Here is a 25,523-nt window from a genome sequence, read left to right on the forward strand (position 1 = left end):
AAGAAAATTCCTTGTCTGATAGTGAAACAGATTGCATCCTTATGCAGTCGTGACCTTTCTTTTTAATGAAGTAGGCTTCTACGAGTTTTCTTTCCGTTGCCTCATTTGCTCTTGCGAGAACACGTGTCCTTTGCAAATCAGGATGACAACCGCATTTCAAAGCAGATGTGCGCCTGTGTTGTTTTAAAAAACAACACAGGCGGACATCTGCCTGTAGATTGTTTGAAATGCGGCTGTCATCCTGATTTGCAAAGGACACGTGTTCTCGCAAGAGCAAATGAGGCAACGGAAAGAAAACTCGTAGAAGCCTACTTCATTAAAAAGAAAGGTCACGACTGCATAAGCATGCAATCTGTTTCACTATCAGACAAGGAATTTTCTTTTTTGGATGGTCATGTTTAAACCTTATTTCACCGCAAACTGATTACTGCTGTTATGTATACTGTTGTGTCTGCGCTCCGTGTGTCGTACTCGTTTCTACCTCTGTCCTCGTCCTTTGCGCAGTTCATTTATTTCTACAAATCATGAACGAACTAGCCCGCCAAAAGGTGTTACTTTAGGCTAGTGTTTTTGAGCTACGGACAGAAAATTTGAGTAAACTATTTTTAAAACAAATTAACAAATCTCGAATTGCGTCTGGTTGCTGTCTGTTAAGCTTCGTTGAAATGCCGCCACGTCAGAAGTTGCTAAGAAGGAGTGCCAGTTCGTGGCAGTAAGGCTCGCTCACTGAGTTACTTAGTCCTAAATGGGACTGGACAGAGAATGCTAATGTGTTTACTATGTTGTATATGTTAACCCATTCACCGTTTTGGACGAGGTTAGCTCAACAACGTGGAGCCGTCCCTAAACCGTTCAGGACGAGTACAGCTCGTCTGCTTTTTTCGGTTCACGCACTCATCCGTTTTATACGAACACTTGGCCGTGCAGGATTATTAACCTCAGGAGCGGGATACACATTCCGCTTCTCGCTGGCCCGCTTTGAAGCGAGGGGCAGAGAGCTTGCGCTCACATCATTTAGTTTCCCTGCCCCTTTAAAACTGAGCAATTTTAATGCGCAACAGGTGCTGTGAGGAAGCACTCGCCAGGACATCACTCCATGGTAGAACTGTTCAACGTTATTTGTTGTCAACAGAAACTCAAAGCAGAGGTTTTTTCAGCATCTAGAAGGCTGCTTGTGATAAGACAGTTTTGTCGGTGCTCATATCTTTTTTGAAATGTACTGGCAGGCCTTAACGTCGACTGCAAATTTCGGAAACAGGTAGAATGACAATATACCAGCGATACATATTCGAGCCTCCAAAAACCTAAAGAAAAAACCAAAAAAAAAAAAAAAAAAAAACGTTTTTGTTATAGGCCGACGTAGGTCCCTTCCCCCACCTCTCTTAAGCTTAGGCAGTATGCAGCAGTCTGAATCGGACAGTTGTCATCGGAACAGACTGGTTAGACATACTCTAAATGACAGAATTTTCGTCAATCGGGCCAAAGCTGAAAGTTTATAGTTATTCGCGGGTTGTAATTTTAGCGACTGGAATATAGCTTCCGTAGTGTCGGCAGTCCAGCGGCCCAAGCAACAGGGCTAACACTGTTTTTTGCCGTCAGGAGCTGATTACAAGTGGATCCGCGAGCGCTTCACACCTGCGAGCGGAGGCGGCCCAACCACTCTGACCCTGCCAGCAAGCGTGACGCACCAGATATGGGTGCCACAGTCAGCATTCACGGGTTCCACTGCAACGACACCTACTGACGATTCGTGGGCACAAAAGCAGCTACCGATCCAGAGAGCGGCGCAGTCCAGCAGCCAACGCAACAGGGCTAACACTGTCTTTTGCCGTCATGTATGTTGACCCGAAGAGGCACGAGTATGCTTACCTCTATGTAACCGCTGGACTGCAGAACTACAGCAAACTGTTTTACTTTTGTTTATTCTTGATTGTATGTCTATACATCTTTGTTGTTCTTAACCCACGCTTGTTCCCAAAGGAAAGTCTAAGAATGGATACGCGCACAGTCTTAACTGCCGTAGATGAGCTGAAGAAGGAACTAAAATCAGAAATCGCCGACCTAAAGGAGAGCACCGATTTTTGCTGCAAATTATTTCATGAGTTCAAGGTCGCCATCGGAGAGCTAAGAAGCATCAAGGCACAGTTATGCCAGCTAAATACCGGAAATCAGCAATTACTCAGCGAGAACAAGGAACCGAGGAGCAACCTAGAGGAATCGATGAATCAAATCGCTGAGCTGGGGCAGTACAGGAGACTAAAGAACTTAGAAATAAAAGGTATCTCTCTCAGCCCAAACGAACATGTTCGTGGTGTGGTGAAACGGGTGTCTGAAGCACTGTCGGTTCCTCTAGAGCTGCCAGACGTGGACACCTGTCACAGGGTGCCCACTAAAAAACCCGGCCAGCAGCATATCGTAGTGCAGTTTACCACACGCCAAAAAAGAGACGCACTGTTCTATGCTGCTAAAAAGAAACGATTAACATCCACGATGATCGATATTCCTAGTCAACCGTCTCCAATACTTGTAAATGAACATCTCACTATGCTGAACAAGATGCTCTTGAGTGAAGCGATCAAGGCAAGAAAGAATAAGAACTAGAAATTTGTATGGACAAGGAATGGAAAGGTGCATGCTAGAAAAGCAGAAAACTCTAGGATTATAGATATAAAAGCTGTATCAGACATTGCAAAAATTACTTAGTACGCCATGGCAGACGTAGGTTTCAAAAAACAGTCAGGGCGCAGGCGAACTGGTGTAAGTTTACCATTTTTTAGACCACCTGAGACTGGGTGGAAGAAACACGATGACATCGTGTTGCTTCCAACCAGTCTCAGGTGGTCTAAAAAATGGTAGGTTTCAACTTTCCTGAACCAGAAGAGCCCTCTGGGTATTACAACACAGACACCTTTAAACTTGACATTGTTGATAAAATTGGCATTTCCACTTTTCATATGAATGCAAGAAACTTGCAAAATAAAAAAATACGATATCGAGATATTTTTGACGCCCCTAAAAATTCAGTTCGATGTATTAATGTTTACAGAAACATGATACTCAACGAAAGCATTACCAATGCAATTCCCCAGCTATACATGCCTACATATCGATCGAGATAACAAGCCCGGTGGCGGTGCTGCTATCTATCACAAGTCAGCGCTACAAATGACCGAAATTGATAAATGCTCTGTATCTACTGCTGATCTTGAGTGTCTCGCTGCGCAACACCGTGACACATGCTTCGTAGTGGTATATCGCCCCCTCACCGGAAAGTTTGCGAAATTCTGTTCCCTTCTTGAAAGCATGCTATCATATTTTTTGCATCAAAACACGAAAATAATAATGAGAGACATCAATATTGATTTACTCTCAACACTAGCAATCAACGTCAACTTAACAATATAATAGAGTCCTATGGGTGCAAGAACTTGATAAGTGTCCCAACAAGAGTAATGTTACACAGCAGCACGCTTATGGATGTTTGCATCACAAATATTAACCAATCGCACGCTGGGCCAGGAGTATTCCTTGCTGATATCAGCGATCATTCCCCCTTATTTTGCTTTCTATGACATTTTAGAAATAGTCATAATTTACCTCAACCAGGAACTATTTGTTTTAAAAGATCAATAAACATAGCTTAGAGGCACTTCACAAAATGGTGTCTGGTACTAACTGGGATATTGTGATGACTCGTCGCGATGTTGATGAATCCTATTTCGCTTTCTTGACAGCTTTGAAGTGCTACAACAATTTAGAACACGGCGATATAAGTGTCGAAAACCATGGATATCGATAGAATCTTTACAACGTGTCAACAAGAAAAACAGACTGTTCGAAAAGTTCCAAAACTCTAGGGATAACTGCGTACTACTAGAATATAAGCAATTTCGAAATGCGCTGAACCGTGACATAAAAAAAAGCTAAATCGCATTACCATGTTAGCAAGTTTAATAACATTCAATATGATCCTAAGCGCACCTGGAACGCTTTAAATTCTATCATCAAGCCCAATTTTAACCATACGCCCCTTAATGAACTGCAGATTGGGTCAGACGTTTCCAGTGGACGTGACATGACCGATGCGATCAATGATTATTTTATAAACGTTGGTGCATACAATCGCTTGAATACCACGTCATCGAGCATTTTTTCAAGAGCCCACCTAGAACATACTATTATACTGAATCCTGTCACTTCTTTTGAGGTTGAGGCTGTTATAAAATCACTAAAAAATAAAAGCGCTTGCGGGGGTGATAACATAAAAGCCGAACCGATCCAATACGTGCCTTACATTATAAGCGAGCCCTTGCAACATATCATGAATCCGATATTTGAAACAGGTAGTTTCTCACATGTCTTAAAAACTGCGAGTAACTGTCATTCATAAAAATGGCGATAAAAAGGATATTAGCAATTGCCGTCCAATATATCGAAGGTTTTTGAAAAATTAATAAAGAGTCGAATTCAAGCTTTCTTAATAAAATTCTCAGTTCTACCCACAGCTCAGTACGGATTTCAAAAGGGTAAATCAACAGAAGATGCCTTGTTACATATAAAAGATAAAATTTTAAATAACAATGAAAATAAACTTCTCACTCTTGGCATATACTTAGATTTTCGAAAAGCATTCGACAGTATCTATTATGATATCCTACTACAAAAACTTCCCCGTTATAGCATTGGGGATAAAGCATTGGATTTAATAAAGAGATTCCTACAAAATCGCGAGCAGTTCGTACAAATCAATGACATCCATTCTGATCGTTAGACCGTGAAATATGGGGTCCTACAGGGATCAGTATTACGACCTCTGCTTTTTATAATCTATTTAGGCGATATTGTAAACATCTCAGTTTCTCCAAACTTAGTCATGTATGCTGATGATACTAGTCTTTTTTCCTGGTACCTCTGTAGATGAAATAGAACAAGAAGCTAATAACTACCTATGGGATTTAAACAGGTGGCTCGACATAAATAAAAAGAAATTAAATGCTGCAAAAACAAACTATATGTTATTTACGCCAAAAAATAAAAAGATCTATAAACTGCCATGTTTGACAACAAACAACTGCATTACAGATCGTATAACTGATTGCAAATTCCTAGGGGTATGGTTTAATGACAAACTATCCTGGACAACACAAACTGAGCATATGAAAAGTGACCTCTCTAGAACAATAGGAATAATTTATAAGACAGTCATGTTCAATTTGTGCCGCGCCCTGGCCTCCGATCAATGACGTAGAGGATCCACTACTTGGGCCTTATTGTGTACGAGATGTTGCGCCTCTAGTTCGAAACTAATAAATTCCTTCTCGCTACCGACATGGTTGGAGGTACAAATATACTACACCCTCTTTTATCAAAAATGTTATTACTGTTGACTAGTTTGGGGCACCACGGTTAAAACCAACTATGATGGACATGGACTATGATGGATGAATAATGGCCAACTCGAATCACAGCAGTGAAGCAGAAAGCCTATTTGACAGATTAAATATCCTTCCACTTTCTAAACTTTACCGTTATAAGCTTGGGTAGCTTATTCATAGAAACGGAGTAAGCGGCTTTGACCTCATTCCTGCAAATTTGTCTGAATATAATTTAAGGACAACAATGAGATACAGGCTACCATCTGTAAGGGCTAACTACGAAAAACAAATGATCGATTTTCAGGTTTCCCAGCTCCTAATTGCAGTCGGTAATAATTTCATAATTACTGCTAACCAATCTACATTAAAAAAAATATACGCTCCTTTTTGATTGTCATCGAGTTGATAATTCTATAGATAAGTCGAAATACATTTTTAAATATTTTAACCAGCATTTTTCGTGCATCCGCTTTTATTACAAATCTTGTATACCTTGTGATCATGTTTATTTTTAGATTTTATTGTGTGGACAATGCCAGATTGCTATTATTCTATGTGCCGGGAATTTATGAGAGGAGGCGCTGCGAGCGCGAGCGACAACGGACGCAATTCACTTGGGCTCCGCTGATTTCGTGCCTTCACCCCGCATATTCGGATCCTAGATTACTCTCATTGAAATCATCGGCTTCCTAACAACGAGAGGAATCCAGAGACACCAACCAGAAGTACGTACGACAAGTTTTTCACCATTTTCGGTCAACTTTTCCCCGCGAGCACGCCGGATGCCTCGCTAGGCCTACCGCGCTCCGCCGAAGGCTCCGAGCCGCGGTTGCATTCGCCAGCTGCGCCGCGCCGTCGACTGAGCCCGCGCGCCATTGTTCACCATGAGGGTCGCCGTAGAAGGCATCCCCATTTCTCGGGAAGAATTAGCAGCCAGTGGATGGTTGACTAAAGTTAACACGCTCCGGGAAGCGCGAACAACACCAGAGCCAGCCGTACCCGATTTTCCCGGAGACAAAGCAGGACCGGACCAACCGTCCCAAATCAACAAAGGTCGGGCCTCGAGTGTACCTGCGAGGAAGATGGAAACCGAACTCACTCCTCAACAGCGAGGACGCTTACTAGCCAAGAATTCTGTAGCTTCGAAACAGCCTCGCTTACCCAGCGACGCTCTCAAGCTGATCGTGCGCCCACGCGGCGGACTGCAACTTTCCAAGATTTCAACCTACCAACTACTTGAAGCGACCTGCACGGCTGCTCACTTCACCAGGGACGCCGTGCGTCACGAAGACCTAATACAAGCTAACCTGCTTCAAAACACCTTCGCGTACTGCACCTCAGTCGTCGAAAGAGCTGAACGGGTCCTACGACTCAAAACGATCGTCGTCGACAACAAGACGTATGAGGTCTCGGTCTACTGCGTTCCAGACGATAGCTCGGGTCGCGGTGTGATTCGCGGCGTCGACCTCCGCCTGGATCGATATACAATTCAAGCAGAGTTACAAGACAACCGCAACCCACCCATCGTGGACTTTCGGCGGCTAGGGAACACCACCGCAGTGCTCATCACGTTCGCTCAGCCCCAAGTGCCGACCTGGGTCTACTTCTGCAACAGTCGACACAGATGCAACTTATTCAAGAAGAAGTACGAAGTGTGCTATCGCTGTGGCGAGCTCGGTCATCGAGCTGACGTCTGCGCTAGCCCAACTACCAAATGCAGAGGCTGCTTGCTATCCGATCCGCCAAACGACCACACGTGCAAACCAATCTGCCGCCTGTGTGGCAAGGAACATCTCACGGGCGATAGTCGCTGCAAGGAAATCTTCAGGACCCCTTACACGGTCAAGCGCAGGCAGTGCATGGGAGCACACTCAAAGAGCCGAGGCAGACAGACTCAAAACCCAAGAGCCCAACAGGCGGGTCACGCTCCAGCACACCAGCCGATGGGACCGGCAACGCTCCGATAGCCAGCAGAGGCAGCCCCGGGACCGATCGAGCTCTTTTCCACCGCTCGAGTCTCCCTCTACACGGAGGGGGCCTCGAAATACCTTCCGGACCAGACCCGAGCCACCTGCAGGCGTCCAGCAGACCCGGGCCTCTCCTCAACTGCTGCAGCCACCCCAGCCATTACTATCAACGCCAGTCCAACGAGAACATCAACAATCGGTAAGTACGCAGGAAGGGACTCCCAGTACTCCAGACACAAAAAAAGCGATTAAGGAACTGACAGCAGTCATCCAACAACTCATACTCCGAGTAGAGGCTCTCGAAAAACCAACCGCTACACTCACTACGTCTCCTTCTGCTCCACAGGTTTCAACTTTGGCGCAACCTATGGAGATCACACTCTCCAACGGACCCACACACAAACGCAAAGCCATAGCAGATAACGACTCCCCGGTGGAGGATTGACCGACACGTTTCGCCAGAGTCGAGGAAAGATGCGAACTCAGCCACACTCGCATCAAATCTTTAGAAGAACAAATCGATCGCTCACTCTACACACTCGGCTCACAAGTCAATCAACAGCTCGAGACCCTGAGGAAAGCTATAGAAGCGCAGGGCAAACTCCTTGCTGTCGCTGTACTCGCGGCCTCTCCGCCGGCACTCGCTCCAACGCCAGAACTTTCCAAGCTCAATCATGGCGATCAGGTCGGGTAACACCACCATCTGGCAGTGGAACTGTCGCGGGTTTGCGCGTAAGCGTCCGGTCCTCCAACAGTTCCTCACCGCGCGCGATCGCCCTGAATTAATAGTCCTCCAGGGAGGTGGCAAGAACACGCAACTCGCCGGTTTCACTACCTACTTATCGGAACGAGAAAAGCCTCGAGTAGCCACTCTTGTCAAACGAAACCTCACTGTTCTCCACCACAAATTAGATCCCACTCTTCCCGAACACGTTTTTTTAGAAATATTGCCTCGACCTTCGCGCAAACGTCACACTAGTCTGTTTGCGATTAATATATACAGCCCTCCCCGGGCCCATAAAGACGTCTTCGGGCCCCTCTTCCTCAAAGCCCAGCAGCTAGCGCAGGCGCAACCCCTCCTCATCCTCGGTGACTGTAACGCGCACCACCGCGCTTGGGGCTATCACTACGACTCGGCTAAAGGCAGACGGCTCTGGGATGACTGGCATACGCACCAGCTTACCCTCATCACGGACGTCTCCTACCCCATTAGGCTTGGTACGGGCCTACACCGAGATACGACGCCGGATCTCGCCTTTACGAGCTCCGGAGTCAAAGCTACCTGGTGCCACACTCACGAAAACTTTGGAAGCGACCACTTCATGCTCGAAATTGCCCCGCAGGGGGCACCTGTGAAAGCAGGTGTTTGGAGAGTGGCGTCTCCACGGACCCCGGGCCCCGCAGGGGGCACCTGCACCTTAGGTGCTAGGTGCTTGGTGAGTAGCGTCACCACGGACCCCAGCCACGTGGGCCACCATACCCGCACGCAGGGGGCACCTACTTTTGTAGGTGCTTGGTGAGTGGCGTCACTACGAACCCCGAGCCATGTGGGTTCGCCCACCCACGTCTGGCTGTGCGTGGCGTACCCGTGTCCGGGGAAAAGGGGAACCTGGTGGTTGAGCTGAGCCCGGGGTATGTTTGGACCCTTCGGGGCCCCCCGGGCGAGGCAATACACCGCTTCGACCCCTGCTTCTCGTAGACGGGTGTCCTGGCTTGGCCCGACCAGGATGATTCAGTCAGTCGCCTCTTCTACCCTCTTCTTCCTTCTTTCACTTTTCCTCCCACCTCTTTCTCTTTTCTTCTGCACTCTCTTCCTTCCTGTTTCACCTTCTTAGGCGGCAAGGGCTAACCTTGAGTGGAAACAGGTTCTGTCCCTGCATCCACACTCGGTTATAGTGCCCGGGCAGCACTGGTAGAGTAATTGTGTCAGCCAAGCCTTTCTTGTTATGGTACATTACCTACCCCCTTGTTGGGCTCCGTGGTGGGCGGTGCACCCGGGCACTGAACTTTCTTTCCCATCTTTATGGGTACCAAAACTAAACTACCTGATCGGGCCCTGAAAAGGACCCGCACCGAAGCACTGCCAACATTTCTCTCCACTGACAATGTAAATGACCATTTTATAAGATTTTTTGTTCTCCACTCTGACGATGCATCTAAACCACTTTCAAAAATATCTCCGTTCCTTGTCGCCAAAGTGCTTCAAGGCACGCTAGGAGCGAAGTATAACGCCAAAAACCTCTTCTCAGGTGACCTTCTTGGGGAGGTTTACGAGAAATACCAAGCTACGGCTTTAATGAATCTCCAAGCAATCCACGATCTCAAAGTGACAGTGTCAGCCCATCGAACACTGAACACCATCCGCGGTGTGATCTCGAAAGACGATTAGATAGACAGTACCGAGGAAGAAATTGTAGAAGGCCTGCAATCCCAAGGAGTTGTTGCTGCAAAGCGCATCACAATCCGTCGAGATGGTGAGGAACGACCCACTAAACATGTCGTTTTGACCTTCGAGAGGCACACTTTGCCTCCGTCTATTAAGGCAGGCTACATCAATTGCAAGGTGCGACCTTACGTCCCGAATCCACTCCGCTGCTTTCGGTGCCAGCGGTACGGTCACGGATCGCGCACTTGCCGCGGTCGTGAGACATGCGCCAGGTGTGGCGGCAGGGACCATACCGCTGATGGCTGCAAAGCTGAAAACAAATGTGCCAATTGCGGTGGCAACCATCCTGCCTACTCCAGATCATGTGAGCACTTCAAAAAAGAAAAGGAAATCCTTGCACTTAAGATTAAAGAGAACATAACCTACCAGGATGCAAAGCGTCGCCTTTCCGCTTTCCAGAGGGGCTCTTTTGCCGAGGCGGTGTCCAGCAGGGGACCTGCACCGTCCAAGATATCGGTGGCAACCCAGGTGTCCCTTGGGAACCCTGGGAAACCACTCCAGTCCTCTACGCCCAGGTTGAAGCTTTCTCTTCCTGGGCATTCCCTCTCGGCTGCCAAGGCAGCCGAGGCACCCGGTCATTCCAAAGACTCGGGTGCCATTGAGGCAATAGAGGTGACTCCATTGCCCACAACTCGCAGGTCGTCCTCGAAAGGGAGCGAGCGAGCTCCTCGCTCCTCCTCTCAGAAGAAAACTTCCTCACCCAAGAAAACTCCGGCTTCGGGGGGAAGCACACCAGCTGACTCCCGGAGTCAGAATGGGCAGGCAATGCCTGTCCGTGGTTTGAGGACTTCCTCTGGTGAGGAGCGGCACTCTCGCCAAAACTCGCTGGAGAGGTCCTCCTCATCCAAAGGGCAGCATCGGGCTGCCCCTTCAGGATCTCAGGGGCAGGAACAGAGAGACTCGGGCAATATCACGCCCAGTATCTCCCCTGCCTCTTCAGTGGGAGGTGGTCGTGGACGGGGTTTTCCACCCCGTGCTGCGGACCTACCCAAAACTCTAGGAAAAGTCTCGTCCGAGGAGGTAGAGGCGATGGACGAGGCTACTGATCCGGCTACTCCTGCGTCCGACCATGAAGACATGGAGTGGCAAACCTCAAACCGTAAATCGAAAGGGAAGAAACCTGTGACTGCTCCCAAATAGATTATACCAATTTACCCCTTTAATCGCGAGTATTAATTTTCTTTTTCTCTTTCCTTTTTATTAATTTATTCGTATACTTTTTTACCTAAATGAGAAACTTGCATTTTATGCAATGGAACTGTCGAGGTCTCTTACCCAACATCGATGATGTTAATTATTTTATGGATGAGCTTCGGCCTATTGCCCTCTCTTTACAAGAAACTCATCTTCAAACACATCACACACAAATTTTGCGACATCATCAAGTGTTCCGCAAAGACCGTTCGAACTCCAGTTCTGGCGGTGTGCAGAGTGGGGTTGCCTGCTCGGAGGTTCCTCTTTGCACACCGCTCGAAGCTGTAGCGGTACGCCTTCTTTTAGACCGCCTCATAACAATTGTTTCCATTTATTTGCCACCAAACGTTCCATTGCAACTTCACGAACTCCAAGGGCTTGTAGGGCAACTCCCTCAACCCTTTTTAATTTTAGATTTTAAGGCCCATCACCCTATGTGGGGCAGTACTCGCCTCGATTCTCGAGGCCGAGTAATCGAGCGGTTTTTACTATCATCTAACTTGTGTATTTTTAACGAGAGAGAACCTACTTTTTTCAGTTCTGCTCACAATTCATTTACATCTATTGACCTTTCTTTTACTTCACCTTCATTACTTCCATGCTTTTCATGGAAGGTTTTTAATAATCCTTTTGGGAGCGATCACTTCTCTATCGTTTTAGAGAGTACTGTCTCTCTTCCGACTCTTTTAACGCGAATGCCCCGTTGGAAGGTAGACAAGGCAGATTGGTCCATCTTTCGATTGGAGGCACTAATCGATTCTTCTATAATCTCGAACATGAACCCAGAGGAAGCAACACTGTATGTCACAGAGGTTATAATAAGCGCTGCCACACGGAGTATTGTTCAAACGTCTGGTCGTCTTCCTAAAAGACGCAAGCCTTGGTGGAATGATGACTGTAAAACAACACGAAAGTCCCAGAACAAAGCTTGATGCATCTTTCGTAGATATCCAACTTCTAGGAACCTACTTGAGTTTAAGAAAAGAAGAGCTAAAGCTTGCTGGACAAGACGCCAGGCGAAGGGAAGCTCCTGGAGGAAGTATTTGACGTCCTTGAGTAGTTTTGTACCTGCAAAAGAAGCGTGGGATCGGCTTAGAAAGGTTAGGGGTGACTACTTACCCTTCAGAATTCCCCTTTTCCCTGCATCATCTTTAACGTCCCTGAAAGATCAAGCGAATGTTCTTGGGGAACATTTCCAAGACGTTTCTAGTTTACGCAACTGCAGTGAAGCATTTAAAAAGTTTAGTTCGACAGCAGAGAAACAGCCGATCATTCTGTCTGGTGCTCGTGACGCTCCGTACAACAGCCCTTTTACACTCTCCGAGCTCGAAGTGGCTCTCAGTGTAAAAAAGCAGTCTGCTCCTGGACCAGACAATATTCATTATGAGATGCTAAGGCACCTGTCACCTGATTCTCTAGGCAGTTTGCTGACTTTTTATAACTCATTATGGCACTGCTCTCATTCCCCGAGATTTGGAAAAGAGCACATGTAATCGCTCTTCTGAAGCCTGGTAAGGATTCTTCTCAACCAACTAGCGACCGCCCCATTGCACTCACAAGCTGCTTGGGAAAAACCTACGAAAGAATGATTAATCGACGTCTCGTTCATTTCCTGGAGACCGAGAATGTGCTTGACAATAATCAATGTGGTTTTCGGGCTGGACGTTCCACCCTTGACCACTTAGTCCGCCTTGAAACCTCTATTCGGGAGGCATTTGTACACCGCCAGTTCTGTCTCTCTGTGTTCTTTGATCTGCAAAAGGCGTACGACACGACCTGGCGCTATGGGATCCTACGGGATCTCTATGCTTACGGTGTTCAGGGTCGCATGTTGCGATGTATACAAAACTTCTTAATGGGACGTACCTTCCAAGTGCGTCTGGGCTCCACCTTATCGGACGTGTTTTCTCAAGAATGTGGTGTCCCTCAGGGAGGGGTGCTGAGTGTCACACTTTTTGCTGTTAAAATCAATAGCCTGGCTAAGGTGATACCACCGACAGTATCTTATTCTCTCTATGTGGATGATGTGCAAATTTCAGTTTCTTCTTGCAATCTGCGTAGTTGCGAACGTCAACTGCAAGTGACAATCAACAGGATGAGCAAGTGGGCAGCCAAAAATGGGTTTCGTTTTTCCCCTGACAAAACCGTATGTGTTCTTTTTTCACTGCGTCGAGGGTTATCACCAGATCCTACCTTGCATCTGAATAATCATGCCATTACTGTAAAGGAGGCGCATAAGTTCCTAGGTGTGGTATTTGACAAAAAGCTCACATTCATACCCCACTTGAAAGAACTAAAACAAAAATGCCTATGATCTTCCAATATTCTTAAAGTGCTGTCACACACAACTTGGGGGTCTGACAGACGATGTCTGCTGCGAATTTATAACTCTCTAGTGCGGTCCCGGTTGGATTACGGTGCACCGGTATATGCGTCGGCACGACCATCTGCTTTGAAGACGTTAGACCCAATCCATCACTTGGGGCTGCGTCTAGCCACAGGTGCTTTTCGCACGTCGCCCGTGCTGAGTCTGTATGCTGAAACGCATCAGATGTCGCTTGAGCGACGCAGACAATATCTTATAGTCTCGGTTATGTCTACAAAGTTTATAGTGATTTGCACCACCCTTCGGTCTCCGCTCTGCAGACCTCTGCATCACTGCGCCTTTTTGAGAATAAGCCCAGTATTGTTCGGCCCTTGAGCTTTCGGGCTGAGAGCATGGCAAAGTCGCTGCACCTTTCTTTTGATGAGCCTCCTTTGTTGAGACAGGCCTATAGGGTTGCTCCTTGGGACTTGGTGCCAATCTCTTGTGATTGGTCCCTTTCAAGGTACAGCAAAAAGGTTGTTCCTCCTTTCGTTCTTTTGCGGGAGTTCGCAGAGCTAGAGCAGGAATATAGTGACTATCTCCACTTTTACACTGATGGCTCGAAAACATTGACTTGCGTAGGCTGTGCAGTTTGTTCTCTCGCTTTCAGTGAAGTCAGGCAACTCAACCCTCTAGCAACTATTTTTACTGCTGAATTGTATGGTATCCTGATAGCTGTTGAATATATTCTAAAAAATAACATGAACAAAGCGGTTCTGTTTGTTGATTCCCAAAGCGTTCTCTTAGCCATTTCATCTTTAGCAGACAGCAAGAACGCCCTTGTGCAACAGGTTCGCTTTCAGATAAACAAAGCTTTCCATCTAGGACAACTTATAAAATTTTGCTGGGTGCCCAGTCATGTGGGCATTCCTGGTAACGAGAATGCAGACCACCTTGCACTTAGTGCAAAAACTACACGGAAACGTCTTTTGGCCTGCCACACCAAGACCTCAAGCCAGCCTTAAACAAGTCAATTATTAAGTTATGGCAGCTGGACTGGGATACACAGATCGATAACAAACTCCACATTATTAAGCCCAACTTAGAAGTATGGGAGAGTTCCTCCCATAAGGACCGCCGTTCGGAAGTCCTTTTGTGCCGCTTGAGAATCGGTCATTCTCGATTGACGCACCTGCACTTGCTCTGCGGTGAAGATGTAAAGCTCTGCGAAAAGTGTGGGAAAGTGTTAACCGTCCTTCACATCCTTTGGAACTGTAGATTTCTCGATCATCAACGTCGAAGGTATTTTCCTGAACTTTTCAGAAACCACCTTCCATTTCATCCTTATTTTTTGCTTGGAGATAGACCTTTGGTACCATTTGCTCGCGTTTTAAGTTTCCTACATGCAATTGGCTTTTTGCATCTGATATAAGTAGACAAGTAAGTTTAGACATAACTGCATGCTAGGCTTTTTAAATTAACTTTCTTGGCGCAATATGGCCACAGTCGCTCTTGCGCCATTAAACCTCAATCATAATAATGCTCGAAATTGTTATACAAGAGCCCACGAGGCAACGTACACGGCCGGCTCAGGTGATCGACTGGGACTCCTTTAGGGTGCATAGGCAAGAGCAGGACACACCTCCCATCATTACTGACATCAAAGCATGGACAACCCAAATTGTCAAACAAGTGGCTCACGCCACGCAAACCGTCGAGTTAGAGGACACGGTCCCTCACTGCGACCGCCATTATGCCCATCTTTGGGAGCGTAAGAAATCACTCGAAGCTCTCCTCGCCACTCGGAAATGGGACCGCAATATCCGCCGTCGACTGGCGCGCGCCAACACGACCATCGAGAATTACGCAATTGAACTAACTCGCCAGAGCTGGCACAACATTTGCGACCAGATGAACAAGACTCCAAACACTCGTAACACGTGGAAACTCCTCCGGCATCTACTGGACCCGGCTGAAGGCAAACTCCAAGCACGCCAACAGCTCGAGCGAATCGTCCACCGGTATCCTGGCACGCCAGAGGAACTCAAACGAGAAATTATAGACACTTACATCCGCCCCGGCCCGGCAACTACCCTCCCCTCCTATCAGGGCCCGGACAACACCCGGTCTAGACGCTCCAATCACTCTAGCGGAGGTACGAGCAGAACTTAATCGCCTTAAGACCACCTCGGCGGCCGGTCCCGACCGTATTTCTAATAAGATGCTGAGGAATCTAGACGACGCCTCAATTCAAGCCCTCAACGACTTTCTTCAAAAGTGCTGGTACAGCGGTACCATCCCGCAGGAATGGAAATGCGCCAATCTAGTCCTCATCCCTAAGCCGGGCAAACCACCCACCTTGGCCAACCTTCGTCCCATCTCTCTTACATCCTGCGTTGGGAAGCTGATGGAACACGTCATCCAGACCAGACTCCTTCGCTACCTCGAAGACAGCCACCTCCTACCAGACACGATGTTCGGCTTCCGCCCTCATTTAGCGGCCCCGGACATTATGCTTCTTCTTCATCACCAGGTCGTCATGCGCCGCACACTAGACACGAAAGTCATTGTCGGCCTCGATGTTGCCAAGGCTTTCGACAACGTCCTCCATGAAGCGACTCTTCAGCAACTACAAACTCTTGGCGTCGGACATCGCACCTACGCGTACATCCGAGGCTTTCTTACCGGCCGCACAGTGCAACTCAGCGCCGGCACCGGAGATCCATCAGTTCTCCGGGAAACCGTGGCACGCCGCAGGGCTCCGTGCTCTCGCCGACGCCCTTTTAACGTTGCACTGATAGGCCTGCCCAAGCTACTGGCTGACATTCCCCATCTACACCATAGCCTATATGCTGACGACCTCACTCTTTGGATCACGCGCGGCAGTGACGGCCAGATAGGAGGGACCCTCCAGACCGCCATCGATAGGGTCGGAGACTATCTCGATACAGTTGGCCTTACCTGCTCGGCTACTAAATCAGAATATATAATCATCCCGTCCCCGGGACGACGCCCACCAAAGATACTTCCGGAACTCACCCTCCAGGTCCAAGGTAACTGCATCCCTCGTACGGATCACATCAGGATCTTGGGATTACCCCTACAAGCGAACGGCAGCAACAACATCTTGCTCCAACGCATTGACCAGTCGGTGGTACAGATCGGACGCCTCGTTAAGCGAGTCTCCAACAAGCTAGGTATGCGAGAGTCCAACCTCCTGCGCCTCGTTCAAGCCTTCATCTGCTCCCGCGTCACATACCCTGCACCCTACCTACGTCTCACTCGTGCCGAAAGCGAACGGCTAGAGGCGTCACTTCGCAAAGCTTACAAGACGGCCCTGGGTCTTCCTATGTCCACAGCCACTCACAAGCTTATGGCTCTCGGCATCTCCAACACCGTGAACGAATTAATCGAAGCTACCCTCACAGCCCAATACGAGCGGCTCTCACTCACACACGCTGGCCGAGCGGTACTGCAGCAGGTGGGGATATCACCGATGAGGGCGGCTCCCAGTTACGCTGACCTTGCCCCGGAATATCGCCAAAGCCTCCGCATTCCTCCCATTCCCAAACGGATGCACCCGGAACACCACGCCGAGAGACGGGCCGACCGTGCACGTCAACTGGAGAAATGCTTCAGCGGACATCCGGACGTCACGTATACCGACGCTTGTTACCACCACTCGAAGCCAGCAATGGTGGCGGTAGCCCTCGCCCCTCACCGCAGCTGGCACACAGCCTGCAGCATTCGCAACGCAGAAACGGTCACCGTAGCAGAGGAAGTCGCCATTGCGCTAGCGCTAACCGACCCTATTACCGAAGTCGTCATCAGTGACTCACAACAGGCGATCCGCAACTACGATGCCGGCCGTATCCCTCGCCACGCATTACACATCCTTCTTTCTGCTCTTTGCGGAACCAATTTTTCGCGAATCGTAGACGACTCAGGAGATTCACAAAAATTAGGTCCTGGCAAAAATTAAGCCCTTTACAGTACATATTTCCTTTCGAAACAATTGCGTGTCCATTTTTGTACTTTTGTTTGGGGCTGTTAGTTCTAGAGGCAAAATAGCACAGTACTGCTTTTTGGGGCTGCGTGCACACCCTATTGAAGATCCATCTATGGGGCCCATCATGATATCTGAAATGTTCTGACGTACCCATCAAAGATGTTTCATGTGTTTAAAATGTCCCTTAAAGTTTTCTAATGAGCCTGACGTACCCTTTAGGAACTCCGTAAAAGGTGTAAGAGACCCGTCATAGCTTTTAGAGAGGCCTGTGAGGTCTGTCCCGATCCTGTCCGTGAAACCACACCACCCATTTAAAATTGTTTTAACGGGTTTGTGGTAGAGATCGCGTGACCCTTCAGAACAGGTGCATCAAGGAAGCCGCTTAGCCATTTTTAAATCGGCCGATGTAGTTGGAAGAGGAAACAGAGGCAATCGTGGGTGTCGCTCCTGAACCCGTCTGTCACTTCCCGGGTGTTCGGTCGCCAAGGAGGCCACTGGGGACGACCGGCCATTGTGGAGAATTGACGAGGCGCGGACCGAGCGGTGTTTGGAAGCGAACGCAATCCTTTCCGCTCGGTCTTCCCCCGCTCCCCGCGCCAACCATAGCACGGCCAGGCGAACGCAGCTCCCGGCGTTCGGAGAAATACCGTAGGGGCCAGCACCGTCGTGCAAATGATTATGGGAACAGCACCCCTACAAACACGTCGTTGTCGTGGCGTTTTGTCGCGTGGGGAGCAACGGTCATTGTCTCGTCAGTTTCGGATGCGACGGACTCGAAGGAGTGCTGCTGGTTCTACGGTGACGGCGGTGACGGCAAAGACGGGTTGACAGTAGGGATGTCGCGAACCACCCTAGGTTCGATTTCGAAAGGTTTCGATATTTGCGAAGCGAACTGAGGTTCGATTTCGAAAAATTTCGATATTTTCGTACCGACCGAGGTTCGATTTCGAAAAATTCGGAACTTTTGTCCACAGCGGAGTTTCGAATTCGAAAAGTTCGAAGCTTTCACGGTTTCTAAAATTTCGAATTCGAATATTTCGAATATTTTTTTACTTCAGGTTCGGTAAATTCGAAGATTTCAAAATTATTTGTAAAAAAATTCGAAAACTTCGAACGCTTCGAATTTTTATAGACATGAAGTTCGAACAATCGAAGATTTCGAACTTCTTTTTGCATAAAGTTCGAAAAGTTCGAAGGTTTCGATTCTCTTTTAACGCTAAATTAAAAAAAAAAAAAAAAAAAACTTCGAAGATTTTGAATTTTTTTCTAATCCAAGTTTTTGAAGTTCGAAGTCCGATTTTCAAGTTTTTCCACAGTTTCAGTTTCAAGTAACGTTTTCACGACTCACTGGTTTTCACAAAATCAAGTTTAGAAAAGTTAGGGTGTGATATCTAGATTCTGCGAAGTTGGTCAGGCAATTAAATGAGACGACGAGTGTCCCGGATGGTGCTGGAATATTTGGCAGTGCAGAGTGACGTGTGACCATAGATCAGTAATTGTGACCGCCAGCCCGGAGGGGGGACTTTAACCTGCATCACGCAGTAGTGATCACACGAACAGACTGTTTTACGAGACTCATCCAGTTCGAAACGGCCAGGGGCGAGCAGTTGGTTGAGGCTCAGAAAAACCTTGTAGCGACCTGGCAACTACCTCGCCACCCCTTGCACGCTGGTAGTAATCCGATCGAACGCCACCCGAATGACGCTGGCATATAGTAAGTTAAGTTTGTAATTGTTCTGGAGGTTTATTTTCAGGAACGGAGCAATCGCCTCGCAAAAAGCCGACACAACTCGAGGTCGAGGAGCGTTTTACCATGCAAGTGGCGTCGGAAGAGGAAAAACGGGGGAAAGAGGGTAGCGGGGGGGGGGGGGGGGGGGGGGGCTTCGGTTTCCTTCCCCCCTTCCAGATATTTCGGACTGTTAAAGAAAACAATACGGGGAAAGAGGGCGTGGTCAAGCTTATTTTAATCTGAAATTATTTATGCATATGTATAGCTAATGTCGCTCTTCACTGCATAAAAGGTAGCGTAGATGGTCATTGTTAGAAACTCGTTGTCAGAAGGCACTGCTCGTCACATGCTTAGTGGTTCGGAAGTTCAAAGCTGTCTTTTCGACCTAAACACCTGTGCCGATAGTAACAAAAAAAAAAAAAAAGAATAAATGTGGGAATAAAAAGCAGGAGAAAAAAAAAACTATCAAGAATTCGTCGGAAGTGTTCTTTTCTTGCATATTCAGAGGTTCAGAACTTCGAAACAAGTTTCTTTTACCAAAATGTGTACAGGCTAAAAGAAACACGTCCCAGGAACGTGAAGCGAAAAAAAAAAAAAAAGTTTTCTTTTAATGACGTGCTTGAACACTACTAGAAATCTTCTCCCATGAGTTAATTTATTCCTTAACGTGAAAAAACAATAAATATATTATTTTGTATTCTGCAGATGGCAATGATATGTACTCTCTGTGGTGTTAATTTAAATGTGATACCTCAAACAACTGAGACGAAAATAAATATCAAGTTTAGGTCATAATTGCATGCAGATACATGTTTGGACATTTCTTCGAAACTCACGTTGAATAACAATAATCACATCTTAAGACGGCAATTACCTAGGCTATACATAGATCATTCTTAAAAAAGTATAACTTATCTACCATCAATAGCTCCGGCTGCAGCGTGCTTCAAATCTGGCACAAACGATAATCGTCAAAAACCCGTCGTCCTTCCTCGCCCCTTCGGGGATTTATTTCTTTAAACCTAAGCATACCAGAACATTGAAATAAACGACATTGTCTTTCGTAAGGAACGCAGCACCGCGAGTAAAAGTTCGAGAAAAAAAAAATTACGAATGTACCCCACTACTTGAAATCAAATGAAACCGTCCGCCGGTCTTTCGAAGTTCGACGAACATCGAACTTTTACCCTAAAAGTTCGAAGTTCATCGAACTTCTGACTTTGCAGAATTCGAAAGTTCTAAACTTTTCGAATTCTCTTGATAAATAAGTTCGAAAGTTCGAAATTCATCGAATTTTTTGGTCAGTCAAGTTCGAAAGTTCGACAAGCATCGAACCTTGCAGCGCAATAAATTCGAAAGTTCGAAAAAGATCGAATTTTTTAGCCTAATAAGTTCGACGGTTCGAAAAGCGTCGAACTTCTTAGCTTAACAAGTTCGAAAATTCGACCTCCGTCGAATTTTACGATATAGACAATTCGAAAAATCGAAATCTTTCGAACCTTTCGAACCGCTTGATTCGATCATCGAAACTTCGATTCGAAAAAAGTTCGCGGCATCCCTAGTTGACAGGGAGCAACGGTCACTGACTCGTCGGTCGGATCCGCCCAACTCGCCGAAGTTCTGCTGGTTGTACGGTGACGGCAGAGACGGGTCGCCAGTGTCGGTCGGCTAGTTTTGGTTTGTGTGAAGAAAGTCGCGGTGGCGCGTCTGGTGATAGACGAAGTGTCAATCATGCCTGGAAGGTACTGCTCTGCGAGATGGTGCGGCAATTCTAATAAGTTCTTCACTTTGCTACTAGGAAGTCTGGTGAACGTAAGTTCTTTGTATATGTTATTATTATTAATTTAAGGTACGAGACATGGGCACCGTACACCAATTTGCTAAAAGATCACAAGAGAACAAAAGAGCGCTATCTCTGTTTGGCTCATTTTTCGGCGGACGATTTTATAAACGAAAAGCGCTTAAAAAACAACGCCGTAACTTTACCGTTTACACTTTTGGCATTTGGCTAAGCAGGACTCGAACTTGAGATAAGGCTGTTTTCAGCTTTTCTTCCTTCCCGTTTTTTTTTTTTTCTTCTTTTTTTAAGACATAGTTGCGAAGAACCATGTCTTTAAAAAAAAAAGTTTTTTTTTTTTCAATGGCAGGAGAACAAAATCTTTTTTGGTTTGCAAAAAGTGTCGTCCTTCTATGTGACTTTTAATTAAGTTGGCAGTTTTAACATTTGCAAACAAATGCACCGCCTAATTAACCCCTCGTCTTTTTGTTCTTTAAACATTTATTTGAAAGGGTCTGGAATATTGTGCTATATAAATCAGTGTATTAATATGTAAATTTGGGTTCATTTGCTGTACCTTGTGGTGTGTAAGTAATTCAGTGCTATCATTTCTGTGTTACCATGTTCACGAAAAAAATAAAAACATTGTAATACACGTGAAAAAAAAAAAAACCTGCTTCTGTTTTTTTTGTGCACGCAAAAAAAAAAATTACGCATACATATCTAAAGGGATACAAGAAAAAAAAGTGGAGAAAGGGAAGCGAGCGGGCGCAAACCACCGGAGCCACCCGTTCGCCACAGAACACTGGCTAGGTGGCGCGAGTCAACGCCCAATTCAAAGGAGCCAGCCGTATAAGTCTATTCGTCCATGCTCTGCATTCCTTCGACTATTTGCGCCCCTAGCGGCAGGCGTGGTGTATAAATTAAGTTGGCCCCTACAAAACTCTCTCCTTCCGCCCTTCCGCCCACCTTCTACCGTGGCGCACACTCTCTTCTTACTTTCCCTTTTTGCTTCCTCCTCTCTCCCTTACTCCTCGAGCGCGTTTCAATGGCCAAGGCTACAGCTGTGTGAGCTAGCGCGAGCCTGCACGGCGAAGGAGTGCTGCGCTTCTCTCCGCCCGGCGATGGAGAGAAAATGCAGGGCCACCAGGCCCTTCTCTAGCGGTCCGCGGGAGGGAGTGTTGTGTGTCTCCGCTCGTGGGCGGTTTGCTTGATGTTACCGCTGTGGTGGCCTCCGCCGGTGACCGCCCAGCCGGCGACAAACGGCCAGCAGGCTCCGAGCGGCGAAGCATCATGCAACATTTCCGCGGACAAGCCGAGAGCGGCGCGTTACCTAGGAACAGGGACACGGGGGAGATGGCTAGGGGGAAGAGGCAGCGACCCGTTCCGGGAACCGGTTCCTCCGCGGGAGACGCTCCCCAAAAAGAAGAAAATAAATAGAACCATTTTGCTTTTCCCCAAAGTCGGACGTCCTTTCTTTTCGTCGTCAAAGCACACGAACAGCAACCCACATCGCCGTGGATGTCTTTAGCGGACTGGTTTCCACCAGGAAGATAAGCATGGCTTAGAGGGCTCGCCCCTTGGTCTGTTTTGATCCGTGCAGCCTCTTCCTTGGTTCCGCAGGTGAACCCCAGTTCGGCGTTGGCAGCCTTCAGCACCGCTTGAGCACCATCGCGTTTGGCGCATTCAGGGAGATGGTGGCCGGTGTCGGCCTACTCGCCGCAAGCCTGGCAGTCGGGGTCAGCGTCCCACCACATGTAGTGGCTGCGCACCGGGGTCATGGCACTGTGGGTCCAGAGCAGTGTTGGACAAAATACTCGATAAAAGTATTTAAGTTACCAGATACCTGCTTCGTAAAGTATTTAAAATACTGCTCAGGTTACTTTCACCGTAAAGTATCTTGAGTACAGTACAAATACTTAGAAATTTAATTCAGTTACTTTTGAAGATATTTCCGCATTGCGTAATCTGTATCGACGTCAGTGACAATGACAATTTTACAGCTGCGCAAATCTGGTTTACCACAATGCTTTATTAGCACGCAACAACATAAAACGAAAAAAAAAAAGTACCGTACAGCTATTTTATGTAGTCCCACTATAAGAAGCGGGATATTGTCACGAATGACAAATGATGAGGTAGCGAATAGCTGAAAAAACTAAACGTTCAATCGGGCGAACTTGTGCCCAAACCAATAGTGAAAGGCTAGCGTCGCAGGCGTAGATGTCGGCGAAACAGCAGGATCGAGCGCCGGGGCGAGTCTGACTCCGGATCGCCGCGCGGAGCACCTTTCGTACCTGCGTGGGTTTCTGTAACATTCGGCGTAGAAAGGTCGGCGCGTATAACATTCGTAGCTTGATCAAACGACAAGGCTCTGGAACATACGAGAATGTCAAGTTGAAAAAATAAATAAAAGAGGAGTCCGCTCCCTGGAATCGAACCCGGAGCCTCCGCGCGAGAGCCAAGCGCGATAGGCATTCGGCCACGCTTTTTTTTTTTTTTTTTTAATTTGGTCATGCGCTTATTTGGCAACGTGCGTAGGAATGGGGAATTGTAGTAGACCGTTTCCGCAGCCCGCTAAGCACCCGGATAGCACTCCGTAATCTGCCATAAGACCTTGAACTATGCAGACAAGGCTGGCGGCGCGCGTGCGCAGCTGTGTCATTTTCTTCACGGATACCGTAGCAGAGGAGAAAAACTGCCTACTGAAATTTCCTAATACTGATACATGTTGCAAAACATTTCTGGGACAACAAGAGGTCGCTTTAGCTATTGGGGAGGAGATCAGACCGTGGCGCCCCAAGCGGTTAACTTTAGAACTATACGGATGGGGACAACGAATACAATGTCTCAGCACTCGGCTGACATAACCGAACGCGGCGTCAGCGTTCGGCTGGAGTTCGTGTTCTCCGGTGAGGGGAGAAGGGTCACTGTCATTTCGGCCGACTGTCGTGTTACGGCCGAGAGGGGCGGAAGGGCCGGGAGTGGCTTTCAGGCCGGATAGGGTATAACGGCCGAGGACTGCATTATGGCCGATAGTTTCCGAATGGGCTGGTGTGGCCGCCGCCTCGGCATTTGCGTTGTGGTTGACGACCGTAGTTGCCACCATATTGGATAGATGGCACCACATATTTATTTTATTGGTAAGTGCACATTGTTTCTCTCGGCGACGGCAAATACTGCGTTTTTGGTTTTATTGCTTCATTCTTTACGGTTAATTAAACATGTAGTACTTTGACAGTTTCGACTAGCTTTTCTTTTTTGCTACACTCCGTGTTAACATTATTTGGCAAGGGACGAAGGCTATGCCCCCGTGAGCCAATTAGAGAGACAGAACGAAGCACGTGACACTCCTCTAAGGCAAGAATGCCCTCCTATGGTGAGTTGTCATGTTCTCAGGTTCTGATTGATTTGCACTGCAGGAAGTGTTGCTGCTTGCCATGGTATGCTGGCTTTGCTCTCACGGCGGCCATCTTCTGTGGAAATTTGTATGTTTTATTTTTAGCAAGTCATAACTAAGTACACGACAGTTATTTTGCAAGCTCTTTCATAGCACCGATGGTTAAATTATATGACAAAACTCATCAGATACAGCAAAGATACTGCTTACATTCCAATGCCCAATACCTTCATCAAGAAGGGAAAAAAAAGATTCATGCCGAAACTGGTGGTTGGCTACGCTGATTCTTGCCCAGATATGTTAGCGTTCGGAGTGGGACCGGACATTTGAACGAAAGCCGTTTCATCAAAGCCGTTTCGCTGTAGAAAGATTGAAAATAAAATTTATAAAATCAACGTCACTCATCGTTTTCGTAGCCGCCCGGAAGAACCAGAGACATACTAACTAATTTAGTTGGAGTGCTGGAAATTGAAAAAAAACGCACTAAATTTTTCACTGAGCTCTTAATAAGCCGATTATTAGAATATAGGAATATTAAACCCAAACGGCGCCCTAAATTCATAGCATATACTGTAAACGACCTAACTTTCGCGAGGACCTAATTTTCGCGAATCGCCTACGATTCGCAAAAAAATACGTCCTGCGAACAGTTCCGGTAAAATGTAAACACATTGGAATCTGCATTGAGATCCCACCGCTTCGCGAAAATTAGAACCCGCGAAATATTCCAAAATTTCAGCTTTCAACTAAATCGCGAAATATTGAGCCCGCGAAAAATAAGTCGTTTACAGTACTTGGAAATACGCTTGTGTGTGTGTGTAAATATTCCAAATATGCAGATGGCAGAACTAGTGATTCAACAAATAAGGAATGATAAAGCGCGGAAAAGCAAATAAATAAATAAAAAATTCGGCTAGGCAAGGCTGGAGTACCAACTGGTACCGGCCGTGAAGAGTGAAAACAAACCCAAAACCGTAGTATTTGCAGTCACCGACAGACACACTCTTAAAAATGCCCACTCGTCTACTTTCCCGTAGAATACTCAGAGCGCCAATCATTGCGCTCTGCGAAGAGTCGTCGACGAATGGCAAGATTGAAAATATGTTAAGCTTAAAAATGAAGTTTGGGTTGTGACACTGAGAATGACGTTTCATCCGTCATGCTCGGCGCGGCGCCACCAATCTTATTAAGGTTGTCACCCACAACGCGACCCCCGAGAAGGAGGCTGTACCTGGCCATTCGAAGACTATCGGTCTTAATGCAGTTCTCGGCCCTCAGAGCCACTTCCGGCCCTACAGTCCCTATCGGCCCTCATGCACTC

The sequence above is a fragment of the Ixodes scapularis genome, unplaced genomic scaffold, assembly GCF_016920785.2.
Source record: "Ixodes scapularis isolate PalLabHiFi unplaced genomic scaffold, ASM1692078v2 PGA_scaffold2__306_contigs__length_199485367, whole genome shotgun sequence".
Taxonomy (NCBI): domain Eukaryota; kingdom Metazoa; phylum Arthropoda; class Arachnida; order Ixodida; family Ixodidae; genus Ixodes; species Ixodes scapularis.